This window comes from Somniosus microcephalus, chromosome 9 (assembly GCF_052327205.1).
Source record: "Somniosus microcephalus isolate GS21.2 chromosome 9, FLI_Smic_1.0, whole genome shotgun sequence".
NCBI lineage: Eukaryota > Metazoa > Chordata > Chondrichthyes > Squaliformes > Somniosidae > Somniosus > Somniosus microcephalus.
This window is the reverse complement of record NC_140995.1, coordinates 139,740,203-139,753,369: the sequence shown is the minus strand read 5'-3', so window position 1 is coordinate 139,753,369 and position 13,167 is coordinate 139,740,203.

Sequence of the window (13,167 nt, the reverse complement as noted above, 5' to 3'; positions counted from 1 at the left end):
AAGCATCAAAAAAATACCTCACAATCAACACCCATAAAGGTCTCTACCAATACAACTGGCTGGTATTCGGGGTAGCATCAGCTCCGGCTATTTGGCAAAGGGCAATGGAACAAGTCCTGCAAGGGATCCCAGGGACCAAGTGTTATTTGGATGACATCCTGGTCACGGGCGAAAATGACAGTGATCACCTTGCCAACCTGGAGCAGGTGCTCACTAGATTGAAGGAACATGGGCTCCGAGCTAACCGCCCCAAATGCAAGTTTTTTAAAAAACAGATCTCGTATTGTGGCCACGTTATCGATAAAGAGGGGTTACATAAGTCCCCAGAAAAGATTGAGGCAGTAGTCAAGGCTCCAGCACCGGAAAACGTGTCACAACTGAGGTCGTTCCTCGGGCTGGTATACTACTACCATAAGTTCTTGCCAAATTTGTCTACAATACTACACCCACTGAACACCCTACTGCAAACTGGAGTGCCATGGAAGTGGAGTGACGAATGTAAACGGGCTTTCCAGAAGAGCAAAACACTAATCACATCGAAAGAGGTATTGGCCCATTTCAACCCAGCACTACCAATTCGGTTGGCGTGTGATGCGCCACCCTACTGCATTGGAACGGTGCTGTCGCACAAATTCTCAGACGGCTCAGAGAGGCCAATAGCCTTTGCGTCACGATCACTAACCTCAGCCGAGCGTAACTACGCCCAGATTGACAGGGAGGCCCTCAGCCCAGTGTGGGGAGTGAAAAAGTTCAATCACTATCTGCACGGGCAGAAATTCACCTTGCTGACTGACCACCAGCCTCTTGTCTCCATTTTTAATCCGAAGAAGGGTGTTCCGGTGATGACTGCACAACGACTACAAAGATGGTCGCTCTTTCTAGAGGCGCACCACTATGAGATTGAATATAAGGGCACGAAACAGCATGGAAATGCTGATGGGCTGTCACGCCTGCCACTGCCTACTGCGGAGGAAGCACCAGCAGTGGATCCAGTCGAAATATTTCATTCGACTATAGTTGAATACCTACCGGTAACTAACGCTCGTATAGAAAAGGAGACCCGAAATGACCCGACACTGTCTCGGGTATATGATTTGATGGTGAAGGGATGGCCAGCACATGGCGACTCACTGTTGCCAGCATTCTCGACAAGAAGAGAACAGCTGTCAGTGTGCCGGGGGATCTTGATGTGTGGGTCCCGAGTGGTAATTCCACCCAAGTTAAGGGATAGAGTGCTCAATGAGCTTCATGAGGGTCATCTGGGAGGGGTAAAAATGAAAAGCCTTGCCAGGGCTTATGTGTGGTGGCCGGGAATCGATAAACAAATCGAGGACCTGACCAAGAGCTGCTCAGGATGCCAGAAAGTCCAAAATGCACCACCACATGCCCCTCTACACCCATGGGAGTGGTCCTCATCTCCATGGCAACAGGTGCATATTGATTTTGCTGGTCCATTCATGGACTCAATGTTTTTAATAGCCGTGGATGCGCACTCGAAATGGCCTGAGGTCATCAAAATGTCCTCCACCACCACGGAGAAAACTATTGCTGTCCTACGGATCATTTTTGCCAGGAACGGCTTGCCAGAACAGATTTGCTCTGATAACAGACCACAGTTTGTGTCCGAAGAGTTCCGGAGGTTTATGAAGAAGAATGGGGTAAGGCATTACTCATCCGCCCCGTATCATACAGCCACAAATGGATTGGCTGAGAGGTTCGTACAAACCTTTAAGAAGGCAATAAAGGCTATGTACAATGACAACATTCCGCTGCAGCAGAAGGTGGACAATTTCCTGTTCGCCTACCGGAATGCGACACATGCAGTCACCAACCAGGCCCCGGCCATGATGTTCTTTAACCGAAGGTTAAGATCTCGCCTGGATTTGCTCAGACCAAACGTACGAAGAGCTGTTGAGAGTAAGCAATTCCAGCACATCCATGAGAAGCCAACAAGGAGCTTCAATGTAGGGCAACCCGTCTTGGCCCGCGACTACCGAACAGAAAAATGGCAGCCAGGAACAATATGCACACGGCAGGGCCCACTAATGTACACAGTGGACGTTGGGGAGAACATCGTGAGACGCCATGCTGACCAGAACCTAGAGTCACAGGAACAAGTCAACCCCATGCCTCGCCCATACGTACCTGATGAGGAACCCGATGTACATGTCGCATCTACCCCAGAAACAGTAGCATCGGAAGCTGATGACCCAACTGACGACAGGGTGCCAGAATCGCCTCCGCATCAAGAGCGAGACACTCGGGAAAGGCGCTATCCAGAAAGGATCAGGAAGCCTCCCCAAAGACTGAATATATAAATGGACTATTTTCAGCTAACGTTGTATGTTAACAGTGTTAATTGTAATTAGTTTGATATTTAATTGTTAAATGAGTGTTATGGTACTGTTAATCTAAAAGGGGAGGAATTGTAATGTATATACCTTTAAGGGGGGAACTACTTTTTACAGCTCCTGTATACTGTAGTACCGGCAGTGACCACATCTGTACAGTTCAGTTCCAGAGTGAGCCACGTTGAGTAAAAACCTGTTGTAACGTTCTCCTGCAGTCTTGTGTCTTGCTACTGACGGACACAACACTCTGCAGTCACAAGTGCTGTGTCAGTGTCCTCCAACATCAAAACTCTGTCCTCTGGAGCTGCACGGATAGGTGTGCCTGGCAGTGGAAGATGGCTCCAGGTATCTGCGTTCCCATGGTACTTGCCCGCCTTGTAGACGATGACATACTCATATGCTCTCAACGTCACTGCCCACCTCTGGATCCGGGGTGACACCATCTGTGGAACTGCTTTCATTTCATTGAAAAGAGAGAGAAGAGGTTTATGATCGGTGCATATGGTGAACTTCCTGCCATATATGTACTTGTGGAACCTCTGTAACCCAAACATTACTGCTAACCCCTCTTTGTCTAACTGGGAATAGTTTTTTTCCGCTGGTATTAGAGTTCGGGACATAAACCCTATTGGTCTTTCAGTTCCCTCTTCCATGCAGTGTGAAAGAACTGCCCCCACCCTGTAAGGTGAAGTGTCACAAGAGAGAATGATGTCTTTCTCTGCATTGTAGTGAACCAGTACATCTGACAACAGCATCAGTTTCTTGGACTGTTCAAATGAAACCCCCTGCTCCTCTCCCCACTGTCACTGTGTCTCCTTGCGCAGTAGTTTGTGAAGAGGTGCTAACACAGTTGACAAGTTTGGTAAAAACCTGTTATAATAGTTCAGCAGTCCCAGGTAAGCTTTTAACTCAGCTAAATTTGTAGGAGCAGGGACGTCCTGCAGTGCTTGTACCTTCTCCTTGAGTGGATGGAGCCCAGTGGCGTCCACTCTGTGTCCCAGGAACACTGCCTCATTCCCCAGGAAAGTGCACTTACTCCTCTTGAGCCGGAACCCTGCCCTCTCCAATCTTTGTAGTACCTCTGTCAGAGTGATCAGATGCTCCTGGTCGGGTCTTCCCGTCACCAGAATGTCATCCAGATAGATGGAAACATGTGGAATCCCTTGCAGTACACCTTCGATTGTCCTCTGGAAGATAGCTGGACTAGATGAGACACCAAACGGTAAGCGGTTATATGTAAACAAGCCCTTGTGTGTATTTATGGTGACATACTTCTTTGATTCATCATCCAGTGTAATCTGCAAGTAGGCATGACTCATATCCAACTTTGTGAATTTCTTTCCTCCAGCCAGGTTTGCAAAGAGATCCTCTGTTTTGGGAATCGGATACTGCTCTTGTTTGGACACCCGATTGACTGCCAATTTATAGTCTCTACAGAGTCTTACCGAATTGTCCGGTTTTAAAACAGGTGCTATGGGAGCTGCCCAGTCTGAACATTTCACTGGCTCCAGTATGTTCTCTCTCAATAGACGGTCAAGCTCAGCCTCTACCTTTGGCTTCATGGCATAAGGCACAGGTCGTTGTTTAAAAAACCTTGGCGGTGCCTCCTTGTCTACATAAATCTTAGCTGGGGGGCCATTAAATGTGCTAAGTTCCTCCTTGAACACATTCTCATGTTCACTCAACACTTCTTGCAAAGTCAACTGTTTGCCCGCATCTATTTGATGTACTGCTCCCCAGTCTAATTTAAGTTCTTTTATCCAGCCCCGACCTAACAGGTTTGGTCTGGTACCCGATACTATAACTACAGGTAGCTGTTCCACTGTGTCCCTGTGTTGCACAATTACATTAGCTGTACCTAATGTCGCTACTCATTCACCTGTATATGTTTTAAGGTGCAGGGAGCAAGGCTTTACCTCTGGAACTTTTGCACTGTTCCACAATTTTGAGTACTCTGCCTTGTTCATTATGGTCACGCCGCACCCTGTATCCACTTCAGAGTTCACCTTAGAGTCATTTACTGTCAGTTGCAATGTGATAGGAGCCACTTTTGGAATGCTCTCTAACATGCTATACATTATGAACATGTCCTCGTCTTCCTCAGCTTCCCCGCTGATGTGGTGTGCTCCATGTTTTTTCACTTCTCTCCCTTGGTTTTGCTGTCCTCCCCCTTTTGGTTTGGATTCCTCCACAGGTGATTTCGCCGTGCAAGCTCGTTTTATGTGTCCTTGTTTCCCACACTTGTAGCACTTTTCCTCCAGAAACAGGCATTCACTCACCAGGTGATCGCCCTTGCATTTATAACATGCCTTCACATGCTCACGTTGTGGTTTCTGATGCATGTTCAACTTGTGCACAACAACCTGACCTGCAACTTGCGTAACATTAGCCCTGTCTGAACCTTGTATTTCTTTTACATCTCGGTTCGCTGTCTCTATGGCTTGAGCAAGTTCCAATGCTTTTTCATAAGTAAGCCCAGTCTCGGATAATAATCTACGTTGCATTCGGTCATCCATAATTCCGCAAACTAGCCTATCTCGCAGCATTTCCTTCAGGTTGTTCCCATAATTGCAATCCTGTGCTAATTTACGCAACACCGCTACATAGTCCATTACGCTCTCTTCCTCTTTTCTGTTCCTTGAATTAAACTTGAACCACTGTACAATCTCACTCGGCTTAGGGTTGAAATGTTCTTTTAGCAAAGCCACTAATTCAACAAATGATTTGCCTCCAGGCTTTTCAGGACTGAGCAGATTCTTCATCAAACTGTAGGTTTGGCTTCCCACTGAACTAAGCAGAATGGCTTTCCTTTTTCCGGCATCATTTATTTCATTTGCTTTGAAAAAATAACCCAACACTTCACAGTATTCCTCCCAGGTTTGTGCTTGACTATCAAAAGCGGAAACCATTCCTACCGTGGCAGCCATGCTCTCTTCCAGCTGGTAGCTAACCGTAGCTCGTAATTTTGTTGTTTAATCGTCCTGGCAGACTTTTCTTCTTTATTCAGGGTCCTTTAGTTACCTCGTCGCCAAATGTGATAAATCCATGTCGTGTAACAAGAACTCGAAAAGGCGATATCTTAGAACTAGTATGAGTATTTTAATAAACAAACAGAGTAACAAACATCATGCCTACATCCTGGCATTCCACCTTTTGCTGACCTTGACAGGAAGCAAACCTCTGACCTTAGCAAGCATTGGCTACAGCACCACCTGGTGGATAACCTTAATCATAACATCCCAGATTACTATAGCAAACTAGATGGACATTGGTCTTTTTTTGACCAGCAATTTCTACTTGCCTATTTTTCACCTGACCTCATTGTAACAACCTGTAGTCACATCATCTGTGGTCCCAAACCATGTCAACCAAGGGGAGGTCATTCCTTCCATTGATCTAGATTTTAACTCCAAAGTTAATCATAATAAAAAAGAAAGAAGCTAATATCGACCATACATCACAGACAAAAATTTCTCATTCTTGTCACACCCAAAAGAAACTGTCTTGAGTCTATTAAATTCAGATCTAGTTATTCTGTTTGACACACCAGTAGAACTGTTAAGAGAGTTTTCATTCATCTGTTTAAATGTTGTTTCTGGCAAAATCTGGTGATGCATTCCTGTATAATCCAGTGAAAGTATCCAGTCTACTCATAGCTTATGGTATTCAATACTTCTTTACATCAGAAATGGATCTGAACATTCCAACTATTTGTTTATTACAGTTGCTAACTCAGTTAAAGGGGGCAATTTTGCTCCACTTAATGCTCTGTGTGTGCCAATCCCCAGGTCGTTCAGAAAAGGAAATAAGCTTGGAGACCCATATCGCCAGGCCTCTGTCTTATTTACGCATGGCATGCATTCCCTGTCGCTGTATGAACAGGGGCGGGAAGCTTCTCCCTGAAACAGATTGAGCATTTAAATCCCAGTCAAGTGAGGTAGGAGTAATGTAATAATACCTCCCATTCCATATTCTGGCCAAGCAGCTGGTTACAAGGACATGGAATGAAACTACACATTAGGCATTGCTGGGCTATGCCTTGAGATCAGAGGATCTTCAAAGGGGCAACCGGCAATTTTCAGGTAGATTGGGAAAGTGTGGGGGGGGTGAGGGTGGCGGGGTGGTGTGGTCTATGGTGAAGAGTTTTCCATACAGCAAGGGCTGTCATATATGGGTTGAGAGGATCTACCTAATGTCAGAAAGAATAGTACCCACTCCCCAGCACTACACTCACTCATTTACCTTTACCCTGCTGAGGATCCTGTCCCACATATAACTTCCCACCCATTATTGTAAGCAAGTGCCAAATCTGAAGTGGTAATCTCACCTGTTGCTCAGTCGTGGCATTTAAAAGAGCTGAACCCAGGAAACCAGCCAGGCTCAGCAAAGGTCAAGTCATGTGCTTGTGAAGAGCGCACCATCTGACTTACACCGGGGTGAGGAAGGAAGGAAAACCGGCCCCAAAATGTCTTAGGGCGGTGATGAAAATGGAGGAAGCAAATAATTTGTAGCTTGTTTTCCTGAGTTGCTGCACAATGCAGAACTCACTCTTACATTGCTGTTTGGGCAATTTGTGAATTTCACTTTGAAAAATGACTGTATCAGTTTCCTTTACATAGAATTTACAGCACAGAAACAGGCCATTCGGCCCAACAAGTCTATGCTGGTGTTTATGCTCCGCACAAGCCTCCTCCCACCTTACTTCATCTCACCCCATCAACATATCCTTCTATTCCTTCACTATAATTTGAGAAGTTGTGGCATATTGAATGCTATGGCCTATACCTTCCTCATGGTGCAGAACATCACAACAATGTGTAATATGTAAATCAGTGAGCAGGTTTTGTAAATTCCCTTAAAGTTGCTAGTAAGTGTAGTTCAAATCTTAAAATGGTAGTATGTAAGTAATAAAAGCAGAAAGACAAAAAAAAATCTGTTAGCTGCATGTTACCGCCTGCAGTGTGCTTGTTGACCACTTTCTTGTTGAAGCACTCCAATGAAACAACTAATGATTTCGCCAGTACAAAAATGATTTGAAGTGGATGATTTATGAGCAAAGGTCCAGTTAGCACATCCTCCATTTATGGCCAACATTTTAGAATGACTGACATCTCAGCTGTCAGTCATGCATAATATGGAAAGTAGTTTTTTTTTTGTAAAGTGTTAACTTCCGTGGCTTATGGATGATGAGAATCTATTACAGACACTCCTGCACAGAAACCAATTAAGTTACAGCCGACTGGTGAGATGCGACTGAATTTTCAGTATGTGGACTGTCATTGAGGGTTGCCGTGGCTTGAAATCACTGAGGCCTGCTCTGGTGCAGATCACTGAGGCCTGCCATGCAGGAATTGCTGAGGTCTGGCATGGCCTGGGATTGCTGAAGGATACCCTGGCAGGAATTGTCAAGGGATTGCTGCGAGCTGTTTTGACAGGGGAGAGATGTGCAATGGTAGTTGGGATCAGTGAAGATTATTGGTAGGAGTCAGATTAAGAATGCTCGAACTCCCTGTCGCAGAATCTGTGTATCCTGAGGAGAAAATCAGGATGTAAGAGCATTTCCTGACAGCAATGCGGTTTACTTACCTATCAGTGTCAGTAAAAAGCTGGAATAATTAATTTTCTGATTTTTCAAGTAATTGAGCAGTTCTTTAGCTTGTTGAGAAGAGTGAAACTGACTATAAAAAGGCAAAGTTAAAAAGGAACTATGGATTTTGCTTCCATCACTGTTTCTGATAGGCCATTCCATGTTCTACCAACCATCTGTGTAAAATAACATTTACAACCTTTCCTTTTGATGATCTGACAGTTTCTGACTCATTGACCTGTGGAAATATCTTTTCCCTCATTACCTTATCAAAAGCCCTCAAATTTTGTACACTTCTATTAGCTTTCCACTTTATGCTTTAATGAAAAGACCCCCCATTTCTCCACTTTCTCCCCATAACTGAAGCCGTTCATCCTGGGTATCATCTTAGTCAATCTCTTCTGCGCTCTCTCCATAACCTTGCTATCTTCCCTAAACGGGACCAGATGGGGTTTGAATTTCCACAGGAGATTTCTCAATCCCATTCTTACCCTAGTTCTGAACTCCCATCTCTCTTTAGTTTCTTTTCCATCTGCTCCATGCCTCCTCCAAGCTCATCTTGCCCATGAGACCCACCGCCTGCTCCCTCAACCCCATTCCTGCCAAATTCCTAGCCATCCAACTTCCCCTCCTGATCCCCATACTAATTAATATTGAAAATGGTTCCCTCTTCTCAGGCACTGTCTCCCTCCCTTTCAAAATTGCCATCATCACCCCCCTCCTTAAAAAATCCACCCCATTCCCTCTGTCCTCTCTTAAACCACACCATCTCCAACCTCTCTTTATTTCCCAACATGTCGTTGCCTCCCAGATCCTTGTGAATTTCTCCTGCAACTCAGATCAGCCATGATCTAATTGAATGACGGAGTAGGCGCAAGGGGCTGAATGGCCAACTCCTGCTCCTAATGTTCCTATGCTCCTTTCAATCAGGTTTCTGCCCCTCCCACTGCGCTAAAAGAGTCCAAACCAAAATCAATAACAACAATTTCTGCAACTGTGACCATGGTACATTATCCACCCCTCATCTTATCAACCTCTCTGGAGCCCTCGACATGGTTGATCGCATAATCTTCTTCCGACATCTATTCTGACACTCTTAAAGGATAATTAACAAGGAAACTTACATACACACGCATTCATTCATTCCCTAACTCTTATCTGCCTCTTGGAGCAAGTAGCACAGTCTCTGTGGTTAAATATGATTTACATGTGGAACAATAGGTGCTAAAAATATAAAACAAAGCATCAACATAAAACAAGTATTCAGAGATAGCACTATAAATTGTGGAAGCACACCACAGTAGTTTATTAATTTATTTACCTTCCCTCACATAAACACCTTTAACTGTTGCATTGCCATGTACAGTGAGTTTTTAAAAATTGTATTGAATTTAAATGGGTCTCCTCACACTTTGCAGCAATATCCTTCAGATGCAAATACATGTGTTTTTTTAATATTTACATATAAGTTGATCATATGAGTGGTGAACTGTTATTTCACATAAGGTGACACAAAACAACACCTCCTCAAGGAGTTTGGCTGATGGGGTAAGACACTTTGGGGTAGATTTTAACTTTCACCACCTGATGGCTGGATGGGCCACCTGTTATACACCTTTGAAGTCAATGGAAGGGAAAAGGTAGCGGGGTGTAAAATGGGCAGCCAATCCACAATGCCAAGTTTACCGGCCAGTGGTGAAAGTTAATATCTACCTCAAAATGTGAAATGAAGAGTTGTTTTGCGGTGTGTAAAAAAGAAGAGCGCATATGCTGTCCATACAATAAAGCATTTCTACCGTGAATTTTGTTGAATCTCAATTTTTCAAATCCATTGCACTGAATTGAACCAAATGTTTCGCCTAGGCCATTAATTACTCAGCATCTATAAGAATTAAAAATCTTGCGTCTTGCACATATCCATAGCACCAAACCTTTCAGATGGAATATTCTCCACTTGCCTGGATGAGTGCAGCTCCAACAACACTCAAGAAGCTCGACACCATCCAGGATAAAGCAGCCCGTTTGATTGGCACCCTGTCCACCACCTTAAACATTCACTCCCTCCACCACTGGCGTACAGTGGCTGCAGTGTGTACCATCTACAAGATGCACTGCAGCAACTCACCAAGGCTTCTTCAGCAGCACCTCCCAAACCCGCGACCTCTTCCACCTAGAAGGACAAGGGCAGCAGGCGCATGGGAACACCACCACCTCCAAGTTCCCCTCCAAGTCACACACCATCCTGACTTAGAAGTATATCGCCGATCCTTCATTGTCGCTGGGTCAAAATCCTGGGACTCCCTACCTAACAGCACTGTGGAAGTACCTTCACCACACGGACTGCAACGGTTCAAGAAGGTGGCTCACCACCACCTTCTCAAGGGCAACTAGGAATGGGCAATAAATGCTGGCATTGCCAGCAATGCCCAGATCCCATAAGTTAATTTTTAAAACAATCATACCTCAAAAATGTCACTTCATCAAAACTTTATATGTCCCTAAGGTAAAAAGCCAGATTGATTCAAACAATTACTTATAATTAGTTAAATTACCAAACATACTATCCAATTGATCAAATAGGAAGGAATTAAAACTAGCAAAAAATACCAGAAAAAAATGAGTAACGTGCAGAAACCCTAACTATCAAATGCCTGAATATTTTCAAACATTCCATTCACAAACCAGCAAGTATCACAAAACTGACCAACCAAATAGCTTAAATAATTTTGTCACACTGTTTTTATTTGCCATTTTCCTTCTTTTCTCAGGTGTGTATATAGCTATAAATAATGGGGCTGAAAATCCACGGCCCTTCTGGTGCATTCCCACCATAGCTCTGTAAGGTGTGCACCAGAAGGGCCACAAATTAGGCCAGGGCCCGGTTATGCCTGATGAAGAGTGGGGACTCCCAATGCCGGGGGTTTCCACATTCTTGGCCCGCAAAGAGACCTGGTGTATCTTTGGCAGCACACTCCAGATGTAACTAGGATACTGATCAGCCAAACGACGCAATTGGGGACCTGGATCCCTGAATATCAAGACCTTTTTATGTCAAATGCTGGGACAAGTACTTCTTTCTGGGTCTGCCCAACCCTAACCCGATACCCGCAACCTGCTCTGGGATTTCCAGCCTCTCCATGATGAGTGCTCAAGATGTTTCTCTGCTCCCCCTTGCATCGATGACCTTGTGACAGACAAGCAGAGGCTCCTCACCCACATAGCCATCTCAGAAAGTTGGGCGCATGGCCGGGACCTGATGTATCCGGGTCCTAGCCTAATTTTCAGCTGTCCAACAGACTCCTGTCAAAGTTACAGCAGGAGTCTGCCAGAACGGCTGCAGATTGTTGGGGTAATTAACTCTCGGTTAAAATAATGGTAAGAGAAATTTGGTACAAGTGCATTAAGGGTTCATAACTTTCTATCCTTTAATGTTGGAATGGCTTGCAAGAAGTTCTCCTACATTGGATTACCATTCTATTTGGAGTGTGGGGCTTGAGGTGAAACTGTCACCTGAACTTGCAGGCTGAGGATTTCTAGTTCCTGTGATCAAATTATGTGTGTGTCAGATAAATGAATTGTGGAAGTAGTAGTTTTCACTCTGGTCCTATGAAACAACAATACCTGGAGTGGACTAAGACAACCCATGTTACATGACAACCAGGCAGATAATTTACAACCATGAGGTGAATGTGTCGGAAAAATCATCAAAAATAATGACACATTTTTTTCTGTGCTGCATACAGTTTAGCAATTAAACAAAAATTCTCAGCTGACAGCGTTGTTGAAATGATGCTTCTTTTTTAATCACTGAAATGGATTGATAGTACTCAGGCTAGAGTGAGATACTTAGGAGTTTTGATGCTGACCTTGGACATTACAGTTGAGGTCAATTAATCAGCCCAGATCATGGACCTACTCAAGTGTTGGCCACAGGAGAATCCTCTCTGGCCAGATGTTACACCAACAACCGTTTCAGCTATAAATCCATCATGGAGTAAGAGGGAGGAAAAAGTATCTGACCTCACAACAGTCTTTTTTTTGCCTTGGAAGGGGTGCAGCGCAGATTCACCAGAACAATACCTGTGCTAAAGGGGTTAAATTACGAGGACAGGTTGCAAAGACTAGGCTTGTATTCCCTTGAGTATAGAAGATTAAAGGGTGATCTAGTTGAGGTGTTTAAGATGATTAAAGGAGTTGGTAGGGTAGATAGAGAGAACGATTTCCTCTGGTGGGGAAGTCGAGAACAAGGGGGCATCACCTTAAAATTAGAGCTAGGCCATTCAAGGGTGATGTCAGGAAACACTTCTTTACACAAAGGGTAGTGAAAATCTGGAACTCTCTTCCCATTAAAAGCTGTTGAGGCTAGATCAACTGAAAATGTCAGAATTGAGATTGATAGATTTTTGCTAGACAGGGCCTTGGTTTAACATCTCACCTGGAAAACAGCACCTCAGACAGTGCAGCACTTCCTCAGCACTGCACTGGAGTGTCAGCCTAGATTTTTGTGCTCAAGCCTCTGGAGCACAAAACCTTCAACCTTCTGACTCAGAGGTGAGGGTGCTACCAACTGAACCATAGCTGACAAGGAAGGCTGGAAATAGAACAGTGGTAGAAGATAGAAGGATCAATGATAGGAACTGTAAGGGATTCAAGGCTAGAATGAGAGGAGGTTGGAGAGAAAGGAAAAGGAAGTCGTGGCAACTGCACTTACGGTCTCAATCTTAGAGACAGCAAAATCCATGAGTTCTTCCCACTTGGCAGTGGAGGGGAAGGTGAAGGGGAAGCTGAAATGGATTTACAGAAGTCGTTAGCTAAGAAGAAAAGGATCCTTAGATGATATGGTGTCTAGTGGTAAATTCAAGAGCTGTCTAATCTGAGAATTCTAGCTTGGCTAAAGCTAAAGGGGCTAAATTTGGTTGATTTGCGCCTCCTGTTAGCATCCTAGGAGGCCGCTAACGGGGCACAAATCAACTAGCGCCTGGGGGCGACGCCGCTAATGCCTCCCACGAAATTCAGCGGGAGGTTAGCGGCGGCGCTAACCGTTTGCGCCGCTGGTGATGATGTCATCATTGTGCACAGCGCCCCGTACGAGCCCCAGCTGTAATATTGGGTGGCGCCCCCCGACCTACCGCCGGACGCTATGTCCGCCGGGGACAGAGGGGCCTACCTGCGGCCGGGGCGGCGCTAGTTAAAGGGGAGGTGGTGGGCGGCCATTTTTGTTGCTGGCCG